General features: G+C 40.6%; 1 protein-coding gene across 1 annotated transcript in view; it reads right to left on the reverse strand.

Annotated features, from left to right (window-relative positions):
* Positions 1–11474, reverse strand: part of LOC103210416 (sulfotransferase 2A1-like) — a 70860-nt gene that overhangs the window by 4473 nt on the left and 54913 nt on the right. The window lies entirely within an intron of this gene.

Below are 11474 nucleotides of genomic sequence, written 5' to 3' on the forward strand. Positions count from 1 at the left end.
CCTACTTCCGTAGTGATACTGCCTCGGAAACCCAAGGAGGGGTCGCTATGAGTCGGGGCCGACTCGACGGCACATAACAACAAATAACAACAAAACAACAGTATTTCATTGTGTGTATGTACCGTAGTTTGGTTATTCATTTTTCTGTTGATGGGCACCTAGGTTGTTTCCATTGTTTTGCTATTGTAAATAGTGCTGTGATGAACATGTGTGTGCATATGTCCGTTCTTGTCCTGCCTCTCAATTCTTTAGGATATATACCTAGGAATGGGACTGCCGGGTCAAATGGTATTTCTAATTCCAACTTTTTAAGGAATTGCCATACTGCTTTCCACAGTAGTTGTATCATTGTACATTCCCACCAGCAGTATATGAGGGTCCCAATCTCTCCACATCCTCACCTGCCTTTCCTATTTTCTGTCTTGTTGAACTTTGCTACTAGTGCTGGGGTGAGATGATATCTCATTGTTGTTTTGCTTTGCATCTTTCTAATGGCTAATGATTGTGAACATCATGTGTTTGTTGGTCACCTGAATATCCTCTTTGGTGAAGTGTCTATTCATGCCTTCTGCCCATTTTTTAATTGGATTGTTTGTTTTTTTGTTGTTGAGGTGCTGGAGTTTTCTATAAATTTTAGAGTTAAGTCCCTTGTCAGGCATGTCATTGCCAAATATTTTTTTTCACAATCAGTAGGTTCCCTTTTTACTCTTTTGGTGAAGTCTTTTGAAACACATAAATATTTAATTTTTAGAAGGTCCTATTCATCTAGTTTATCTTCTGCTATTTGTGTATTTTGGGTTATGTTTGACAGTCTATTTATGACAGCCATAAATTAGGAACTCTAAATTTGCCCCTAGTTTTTCCTGCAGGAACTACATAGTTTTAGGTTTCACATTTAAGTCTTTGATCCCTCGGGAGTTAGTTTTTTTGTATGGTGTGAGGAACAGATCTTGTTTCATTTTTCTACAAATGGATATCCAGTTTTGCCAACACCATCCATTATAGAGAACATTCCTTTCCCATATAAAGGAATTCAGCCCTTTGTCAAAAATCAGCTGACTGTAGGTCAATGGATGTACTTCTGGGTTCTCAATTCTGTTCAACTGATATGTGTCTGTCATTGTACCAATATGAGGCAGTTTTGACTACTGTGGCTGTATAGTAGGTTTTGAGATCCAGGAGTGTGAGACCTCCTACTTTGTTCTTCTTCAATAGTGCTGTGCTTATCTGAGGTCTCTTTCCTTTCCATATAAAATTAGTGATTGATTTTTCCATATCCTTAAAGAATGCTGATGAGATCTGCATTGGGATGGCATTGAATGTATAGATTGCTTTGGGTAGAACTGACATTTTCACAATGTTCAATCTTCCTATCCATGAGCCTGGTATGTTCTTCCATTTATATACATCTCTTATGGTTTTTTGAAGTAGTTTTTTACAGTTTTCTTTGTACAAGTCTTTTGTGTCCCTAGTGGAGATTTATTCACAAGTTTGTTTGGTTTTTTTTTTTTTTTTGGTAGCTATTATAAATGACATTGATTTCCTTATTTCCTTTTCAGCAATCTCTTTGCTGGTGTAGAGGAATCCAACTGATATTTGGACGTTGATCTTGTATTCTACCACTGTGCTAAATCTCTCAATTAGTTCCAGTAGTTTGTGTGCTGAGTCTCTTGATTTTTCTAGGTATAGAATCATATCATCAGCAAATAGGGATAGCTTGAATTCTTCCTTACCAATTCGGATGCGTTTGATTTCCTTTCTTGCCTTATTGCCCTGGCTAAGACTTCCAACACAATGTTGAATAAAAGTGGTGACAGAGGGCATCTTTGTCCGGTTCCTGTTCACAAGGAGAATGGTTTCAGTCTCTCTCCATTGAGAATAATGGTGGCTGTTGGTTTTGCATATATGCCTTTTATTATGTTGAGGAATGTCCCTTCTATTCCTATTTTGCTGAGAGTTTTTATCAGGAATGGGTGTTGGAATTTATCAAATACCTTTTCTCCATCAATTGATATGATCATGTGATTCTTTTTCTTTTATTTATGTGATGGATGACTTTGATTGTTCTTCTAATGTTGAACCATCCTTGCTTCCCTGGTATGAACCCCATTTGGTCATAATGTGTTATTTTTTGGATATGTTGTTGGAGTCTACTGGCTAGAATTTTGTTGAAGATTTTTGCATCTATATTCATGAGGGATGTTGGTCTGTGGTTTTCCTTTTTAGTGCTGTCTTTGCGTGATTTTGGTATCAACGTTATGCTTGCTTCCTAAAATGAATGATGTATACAGTATAACTGTGAATCCACATAATTGCTGCTATCAAAGAAAATGAGTATTTCCTAGATATAGTTTACCATGTAGGACCCTCTCAAATCTTCTTCTCAGAGGGTTCCTCTCACAGGGTTGGTGTGGTCTCCATCCCTGTGGTGAACTATCTCCTTGCATTTTGATAGTGGCAAGATCCACTTCTCAAAGGAAGCAGTTGACTGTAACACCTGTGATGAGAAAAACAAACCCAGAAGAGATATATGTGACTTCACTGTAGGTCAATTCTTCAGTTGTTGTTATGGTATTTTTGCCTTCCATTTTGTTGTTGTTGTTGTTGTTATTGTTCTTTCTACCCAGCCCATATTTATTTTTTATTGCGTTAAGTATATAGATAACATAACATCTGTCATTCCTACAATCTTAACTTGTACAGTTCAGTGACATCAATTGTGTTCATCGTGTTGTTCATCCATCAACCATAACCATTCCCAAATTTTTGTATCACCCTTACCAGAAGCTCAGTGTCCCCAAAGCATTGTGTCTTCCTTCCCTACCCCCACACTCGCTTTCCATAAGAGCTTGGTCACCATTAATCAACTTTGCTTTCTATACACATGCCATTTCTAAATATCTCATGTACTTGTGATCATACAATTTTTTTCATTATTATTCCATCCTCACGATATTATGAGGAAGCAAGTATGAGGAATAGTGTTATTTAACAAATGGCAAACTTAAGGCTCAAATCGATTATGCATCTAGTAGCCCGAGGTTAGAACCAGTGGCTATTTGAATGCAGATAGGAGGTTTTTAATTATCCTGTTATGTTGTTGCCATCCGGTTGGTTCTAACTCATGGTGATCTCTCATATAATGGTAGCACTGTCCGCTCCTACACTGTCTTCAGACCCTTGCAAAGTCTGAGCCCATTGTGGCAGCTAGGGCAACAGTGCATATCGTAGAAGAAGGTTTCCTTTGTTCTCACTGACCCTCTCTTACCAAGCATGAAGTCTTTTTCTAGCAATTGGTCTTTCCTGATGACATGTCCAAGCTAAGCAAGATATATCGTCTACAATTCCCAGGTCAATGTTTGTGAAATGAGGGCAATAGGACAGTTGCAGTATGAGTTCAGTTGGGGTCTTGAGATACTATTTTAGACTTTTATCTGGAATTATCTTTTGTATTTAATAGGAATCGTTGGGGATTGGAAGCATCACTTCATAGTGGCCCAGAGTGAAGCTTTTGATAAAATATACCTAGAAAAGATGGCAGGACTTCCTCAAAGGATCCTCCTGTGTGAACCATGACCTGATAGTCTTTATACACAGGCATCCTTAGATATGGAAGAAAACTTGGAATTGTATCCTGGGGACTTTAACCTCACAACAAAATTATACATCTGATCATTTAAAACTACCAATACTTCTTTAAATTTGTGTCATACCAGCTTCAAAAGTTTCTACACTATTTTAAACAAACAGGAACCAACATTAAAAAAAAAAAAAAAAACTCGTCTAAATTATCCCTAGGCTAAGAAGTATTAGAGAATGCTTTGTCATGTTTGTGACTGAGGTATTAAAGCATGAAATGACATGTTTCATACACAGGTACCTCTGCCTCTGGAGCCATGTCCAATAACACTTCCGTCTGCATTTCCCACCATTCATAATTATGTTGAATTCAGAGAAGACATTTCTGTAGTGAATGCGCCTGGTGCTTGGCCCAGATCATCAAACCAGTGCTCCTGTACTCCAGCTGAGTCCTGTGGTGGCACAAATGGTTAAGCATTTGACTTCCTACTGAAAGGTTAGTGGTTTGAACACATGCAGAAGGACCTCAGAAGACAGGCCTGGTGATCAGCTGCTGAACAGTCTCAGCCTTGAAAATGCTAAGGAGCAGTTGTTCTCTGCTCACGTGGGCTCACCAGGAATCAGAATCTACTCTAGGCAACTGTCAACAATAATGAGCCTATTTCACTCATAACATACCCTCAACAAATAAACACATAATGTTGTTGTTGTTATGTGCCATGGAGTCAGACCTGATTCATAGCTATCCCTCCTTGGGTTTCTAAGGTAGTATCACTATGGAAGTAGATTGCCCAACTTTCCTTCTGAGGAGTGGCTGGTGGGTTTGACTGGTTAGCAGTCAAGTGCCTTAGGCACTACACTACCAGAGCTCACAAACACATAATAACCAATACAAAAATTTTATTTCCCCTCTGGTAGCATAGTGCCTAAGCATTTGACTGTTAACCAGAAGGCTGGCAGTTCAAACCCACCAGCCACTCCTCAGAAGGAAGGTTGGGCAATCTACTTCCGTAGTGATACCACCTCAGAAACCCAAGGAGGGGTTGCTATGAGTCAGGCCGACTCGACAGCAGTGAGTTTGGGGGGTTTTTTGGTTTGTTTTATACTTATGAACTTTTTCTCTGTGTATTCAGTGTTAATAGTCATACAAACTTTAAAACCTTGTTGTTACTGTTGCTGTTAAGTGCCATTGAGTTTCTTCCAAGTCTTAGCGACCCCGTGTACAACAGAAAGAAACACTACCTGGTCCTGCACCATCTCCACAATCATTGCCATGTTTGAGCCCGTTGTTGGAGCCACTCTGCCAATCCATCTCACCGAGGGTCTTCCTCTTTTTCTCTGACCCTCCAATTTACCTAGCATGATATCCTTCTCCAGGGACAGAGCCCTTCTGACAACATGACCAAATGAGGGGCTTTTAAACCTTAGAGAAATTTTTAAATTAACATCATATTTAAGTTTCTGGCCTTAGCTATTAGCCTGCAAAAGGTTAGTTTTTTCTTATATAGTTGCATTTAGATAAAATATTTGCATCAGCAATCTGTCACTTTCTTTTAGGCTTAGGTGAACTTTTATGACCCACATTATCCTTACTGTTCAAGAACTTAAAATTCTTCCCAAGAGAAATATAATGCAAGTAAATTTATATCAGAGTATTTGATCTTCATTGTTATTAATCATCCAGCACATGGCCTTTTGTACCTGTCAGGGATTCCCATTTCACTTCAGAAGAATGTTAAAATTTGATGAATTTCATTAAGTCATGAACATCAGAGATACTGCTGGAGTGATGGATAAGTCAACATGACTTAACCATTTTTTTCCAGATCAAATGTTATGACTCTAACATATTTTTATTAGAAGGGTCACAGTTTTTCATGAGTTTTAGACATGATGGGACAGGTTCACAATTGGATCAATTACTAGCTCTGTCACCTTGGAAAAAGTTTCTAAGAATGGGAACTGCAATAGGACATCAATTATGGGCATCAACGTAACAGTCATGATCTCTAAATTCCCATCATTTTGAAAGGACCTTACCATTTCTTTGTTGATCTTCTTGCTTATTGATTTTCTGGTTCCCCTACACTTACATCTTTGTGTCCTAGAAAGTTAGTAGCTACTGATTAATACCTAATGATTGTTGAGTGGTGTAGTGTCTAAGGCATTTGACTGCTAGCCAGAAGTCTGGCAGTTCAAACCCACCAGCCACTCCTGGGAAGGAAGACTGGACAATGTACTTCCATAGAGATACCACCTCAGAAACCCAAGGAGGGGTCGCTATGAGTCAGAGTTGTCTCGATGACAGTGAGTGAGCGAAAGTGACTGAATATTTAAATTGTTATCTCTAACCCTAAATAAACTGGAGTTGTTCTGTCCCAATCTCCTAACCTTTGCTTGCTGATCTTGTTTTATTAAGAGAGTTCTTCTCTCGGGACAAGCAAATGGAGCCCCTGACTCTAACATTGAGAGGACCACATCAATGAGCTGAGATTGACAGGTGACTTTGGGGATGGTTTCTGATTATTTCTGCTTTGAAGCCATTGATTTCCCCAAAATGGACACAGAATAGAAGATCTGAGATTAATCAGCGATAAATATGTGGTGAGTGATGGTGATATAATTCCACTTCCTTTTCCAAAGTCAGGTATGGAGGCAGGATCTGAAATTAAGGGAAACTGTGTAATGAGTCCCTCCTTGGAAGGAAGGTTGGACAATCTACTTCCATAGTGACACAGCTTCGTAAACTTAAGGAAGGGTCACTATGAGTCAGATCCAACTCAACAGCAGTGGTTGCTTTGTATTTTTTGCATGTAATGAGGTGTTTTTTGGTTACCTAGTCCCACTCTAACAGAAAAACATACCACAAATGGGATGCTTTAACAAACAGGAGTTTATTCTCTTACAGTTTGGAGGCTTTAAGTCCGAGTTCAAAGTGCCAGGCTCTAGCGGCTGGGTGAAAGCAGTTCAACCTTTGGCTTCAGCTCTGCCTCCTGCTCCAGCCCACTGAAGCTGGAGGCTTTTCTTCACTCAGACAGCTGCTGGGTGCTGAGGCTGACAAACCCAAGGTTGACAAGTAAAAAGGTACAATCTCTATGTTACCAAACATGACAGTCCACTAATTCAAGTCCATTGAAAATCCCGAGATCAGTAGAGCATGGCAGGCTGCTGAAAAATGACTCGCCTACATGCCAGGTTCAAGCGTGTCATAAGCTAGAGGCCATTCCCAAAGCTGCTTCTTGTATACGGGAAGCAGACCACATCCCTTAAGTAGCTACTCAGCTGCTCGTGGTAGTGTCCACCATGGAGTTGATTACCAGTCTCATCATGGGGAATAACTACCACCAGCTGTCCAGCCACTCAACCGGGCCCAGCCAAGTTGACACACAACCTTAACTACCACACAAGGTTAACAATTGATCAGCTCCCCTATCCCCCACTCTTGGCTATGGTTTCATGACTGGAAACGTATCCTGAGAAACAAAAAACAGACTGCCATCAAGTTGATTCTGAGACACAGCAACCCCCATTGGATTCCAAGGCATTAAATCTTTATGGAAGTAGATTGTCCAGTCTTCCTTCTGCAGAGTGGCTGGTGGGTCTGAACTGCCAACCTCCCGGTTAGCAGTCAAGTGCCTTAGGCACTACATCACCAGAGCTCCTTAGAAAGACATCCTATAGGAGTTTATATTCTGAGAGAGAGATTAAGACAGTCATTCATCATTTAAAGAGATGGGGCCACTGGGCTATTGGAGAGATTAAAGGGGCCTCAGAGGAATCCTAATGTAGATGTTGATGATCATGTGGAGGGTGGGTAGAGAGACAGATGACTGAAGTGAAGAAACAGTGGAAATAAAGAGGCATCTATTCTGGAATGCTAAAAAGAAATTTGAGAGTGTTAGGTGAAGAGGGAACGAGGAGGTTGAGCTACCTGTGTAAATGTATAGAGTCGAAAGACACTGAAGCTTATTAAGGGACCTTAAGGACATGGATGATTACTGTGTGGGACAGCAGGAAAAGAGGTGGGATATGTTTAAATGTTAAATTCATGGGGAACCTGTCAATCACCCTAAGGAATTTTTTAATTGTCCCAAAGGTAATGGAACCCACTGAAAGGATTGAAATAGGGAAGTGACACAGCATATTCTTAAAGATCACACTTTAAGGAACACTGGTGGCACATTGGCGGAGTGCTCAGCTGCTAACTGAAAGGTCAGTGGTTTGAATTCACAAGTGCTCAGTGGGAGAACAGACCTGGTGATCTTCTCCCATAAAGATTACAGCACAGGAAGCTCTATGTACAGTCCTACGTTCTTAAATAGGCTCACGATGGACCCAAAGTTTCTCTGTGGCACACAGTAACAACAACCACTCTAGAGATGGTATTAGTTCTCTGATAGAATTTTTGCCTTCCGTTTTTATTCAAAGAGATAACAGCGTTCAGTTCCCTGACAACATACCTCACGTGCAGCCACCACATGACACATGACACACCACATATGTCATGGGAGGCTTGTGTTGTCATGATGCTGAACAAGTTTCAGTGGAGCTTCCTGAGTAAGACAGACCTGAAGGAAAGGCCTGGTGATCCATTTCGGAAAATCCCCCAATGAAAACACTACAGATCTTGGCATGGCTTTCCTTCCATCGTGCATAGGGAAGCCATGAGTAGGGGTCTGACTCAAGGGCAGCTAGCAGCAACAACAGAACTTGCCATAAGAAACTATGGCAAAATATGTTGGGCAACAACTTTCAGGAGGCAACTGAAAAGAAGTTATACAACACAAAGATTCTTGATCAAAGGCAACCAAGAACAGTGTGCCTGAGTCTGCCTTCCTCACTTGCTCTCTCAGTAGGTATGGCTTGAATGAGTGGGGAAACTCAGGTATATAAATGGTACAGGTTGGATGACTGATGGGATTTTGAATGTCCATGGAAGTGGTCTGCTTTGATTATTTTCTCTCCATATTGCCAATTAGAATCCAAGAGAGCTATGCTGGATTTATGGGGCCAGGTAAATGGTTAGGAGGTGCAATGTATGCATGGTATGACTTTTCTAGCCATAGTCTTTGTAACTCCCACTTTGCCATGAGTAGCTGATTGTTAAAGTTATCCACCTGGAATATTTGTGTTGGAGCAGTACAAAGTAATCTTCCGGGAAGTTCACTCTCTCTCAGGTGTGTAGAATTCTGATGTGGGGATTGATTAGTTTTGCCTCTCTGCCAGGCTTAAAATGAGCCCTCCTAGAGGCAGAAGGAACCTATCTCTCTGACTGCCAGCTGAGAGAGATGCACCGCTGAGTGAGACACACTACTGAGAGAAAGATGCTTGCTGAGAGAGAGACATGAGAGAGAGGTGCTGCTGAGAGAGAGATGTGCTGCTGAGACAGACTCAGAGATATTGCCAGCTGAGAGGACAGCAGGCTGAGAGAAACGGCTGGCTGAGAGAGATGGCCGGCTGAGAAAGAGTGAGTGAGCTCCTGAATTTTAATTGTAACCTGTTGCTTCCCGAATAAACCCCATAATCTGTGAGTTCTCTGTGGCCACACAGTGAATTATCAAACCCAGCAGAGAGATGGTGGGTTCCACAGGAGGAACGGTTGGTGACAAAGTTAGTAAGAGAGCTGGAGGGTGGTGGTATGTCTGGCCTCATAAGAACAGGCCTTGGGCTGCTGATGGCGGTTCTGTTTTCCTCTTCTAGAGTTAGAGGAGATCAGAAGATGCCACCTCCTTGCCCCTTTGGCAGGGGGTCAAATGTTGAATATTTGATGATAAGGGAGCAAGGAGACTGAGCAGTAAAAACCAGAAAGAAAGGAAATGAAAAGAACTTTCTGCTTATGGAAATCAAAAGAACAGGCTGTTTCAAGAGCGAAAAACGACTCAAATGTTGCTAAGGAGGGAAGCAAGAGGAAGAATGAAAGTATCAATGGAATTTAAAGTCCCGGACATCATGGTAAAACAACAAAGTGCCTTTAATATGTAGGCATGGTCAAAATTCATAGAGAGGTAGCTGTTGTGCCCTTGTCTTTCCTTGCCCCGGAACCAATAGGATGATGGAGATCATTGGTATAATCCATTCCAATAAAGATCCCAGCTGGGTCCATTACCTTGCCAAGCAGCATCGTTCATCGTGGGTAGAAATCAAAGATGGGTATGAATGTGTAAAGAATCAGAAAGGACCATATGTCTACACCTCCCATCTCCCAATTCAATTCTTTCCCAAGTCATTCTTTAATCTCAGGCTGAGGTGAGCTAGTGATAGCAATGACATCTAGCTATTTTTCTGAATGGATTTTGGGAAAGAGTTCAAATGCTACTCATCTGAGTGAGAATAATCTCTAGGCTTACCTATTGGCCCACATAAATGTTTACATTTTTCTGATATAGAATCCATTGTATAAAACCATTCCATTGACTACTTGTTACTTAGACTTAAGTGAACTTTACATAAACCACAGCTTCCAAGAACTTGAAATCCTTCCCAAGAGAAATATTGAGCAATTCAATTAAAGCCAGTACATTTTACTTTTGTTGTTGCTGTTAGTATTCAAGGGTTGATCACTTGTGCCAACTTAGGACTCCCATGTCAATTTGGAAGGATGTTAAAATTGTGTGAGTTTCATCAACTCATGAACACCAGAAGTGATGTGTCAACATGGCTTACATATTTTTTCCAGATCAAATATTATGCAGATCGAAGGTATTCCTATCAGTAGAGTCACAGTTTTTCATGGGTTTTAGGCCTACACTTTGATGGCATTGATTCACTAGTGGGTCAGTTACTAGCCAGGTCACCTTGTGAAAACTTACCAAGAATGGGGCTAACAATGAGATAGACTGTAAAAGCATCGAAGTAACATTCATGATTTCTAAATCCCCTTCATTTTGAAAGAACATTGTTGTTTTGTTTTGCTTTGTTTTTTTGTTCTTCTGATTGGTTACTGACTTTCTGAGTCACCTCTCCCCTACAATTGCACTCATGTGCTCCAGAAAGTTCTCTGTTTGCTAATGATTATTGAAGCTACACCTCTCCTACATTTACGGTGTAAATAAACTGTGTACATACACTGGAGTTATTCTTCCCACGTTGCTCCAGCCTTTGCACCTGATCTTGCTTTATTACAAGAGTTCCTCTCTCAAGACCAGCAAACAGAGTCAGTGCCTCTAAAGTTGAGAACACTAGAAAAATGAGACCAAGTTTGACAGCTGACTTTTGAGATGGCTTCTGAATATTTGTGGTTTGAAGGACACAACATGGAATGCAGAACTGAAGATCTGAGATAGATCAGAGATCAGTTCATGGTGAGGGATGGGAATGTCATTGTACTTTCTTACTCAAGTCAGCTAAGGAGACACAATCTGAAATTGGGAAAAGCTGTGGAATGAGGACATCAAGTGAGTGACTTTTCCGTGCCTCATACTTTGCTACGTTTTGATGACCAGAGTGGTATCCTGGTGGATTTCAGAGACTGAGTGAGGGACTAATACAGGCAATTATCATTTAAAGAGATATGATCACAGGGACATTGGAGCGATTAAAGGGACCTTAGAGGAGAGAATCCTAATGTAGATTTTGGTGATCGTGTGGGTTCTGATTAAAGGGACAGACTACTGAAAAGCAGTGGAAATCAAGAACCATCTATTCTGGGATGCTGAAAATGAAATTATGAATGTGAAGTGAAGAGATAACAGGACAGGGTGAGCTACGTGTGAAAAGGCCTAGAGTTGAATAATACTGAGGCATATCCACAGACCTGAAAAGACATAGATGACTGTTGTGTGGAGAAGCAAGAAATGAGGTGGGATATATTTAAATGGTAAATTCTTGTGGAACCTATAAATTGTGAGTTTAGGAAATTATCCCAAAGACAATGGAAAGCAACTGAACATATTTAA

Source organism: Orycteropus afer, unplaced genomic scaffold, assembly GCF_000298275.1.
Source record: "Orycteropus afer afer isolate SDZICR_OR568_19922 unplaced genomic scaffold, OryAfe1.0 scaffold00610, whole genome shotgun sequence".
In the NCBI taxonomy this organism is placed as follows: Eukaryota; Metazoa; Chordata; class Mammalia; order Tubulidentata; family Orycteropodidae; genus Orycteropus; species Orycteropus afer.